General features: G+C 40.2%; 1 protein-coding gene across 1 annotated transcript in view; it reads left to right on the plus strand.

Annotated features, from left to right (window-relative positions):
* Positions 1–448, plus strand: part of LOC107689753 (NAD-dependent protein deacetylase sirtuin-1-like) — a 19,398-nt gene that overhangs the window by 17,546 nt on the left and 1,404 nt on the right. The window lies entirely within an intron of this gene.

Here is a 448-nt window from a genome sequence, read left to right on the forward strand (position 1 = left end):
AACAACAGAGAGTAGAATGGAGTTATTAGAGATTAAGGATGTCTATGAAGTACATGTAAGTAATTAATATAATGTTAAACATTCAATATTCATGCCTGTATAACAGATGTGCCCGAGCTAATAAGCAGAGCGCGCTGAGTGGATTGAGCGCGCGGCTGCACAGATGCGCGAGCTTGTCGAGTGAATATCTCACTCAGTATTCACACCTGTATAGCGGATGTGCGCGAGTGGATCGAGCTTGTCGAGTGAATATCCCTTTCTCACAGACATCACTGGAAAGTTTGTAGTTCGGTCGGATATGTCACAAGCGAGATAGCACTTCTGTTGCATGATCTTGATCGCTGTTCGCTCACTAGCACATGCTTCATTTGGATTAAAACTAAATATAAAACAAACAAAAATTATAGGGGCATTCACTATAAACAACATTTATTTTAAACTTGAAACG

The sequence above is a fragment of the Sinocyclocheilus anshuiensis genome, unplaced genomic scaffold (genome assembly GCF_001515605.1).
Source record: "Sinocyclocheilus anshuiensis isolate Anshui unplaced genomic scaffold, SAMN03320099.WGS_v1.1 scaffold1637, whole genome shotgun sequence".
Lineage (NCBI taxonomy): Eukaryota > Metazoa > Chordata > Actinopteri > Cypriniformes > Cyprinidae > Sinocyclocheilus > Sinocyclocheilus anshuiensis.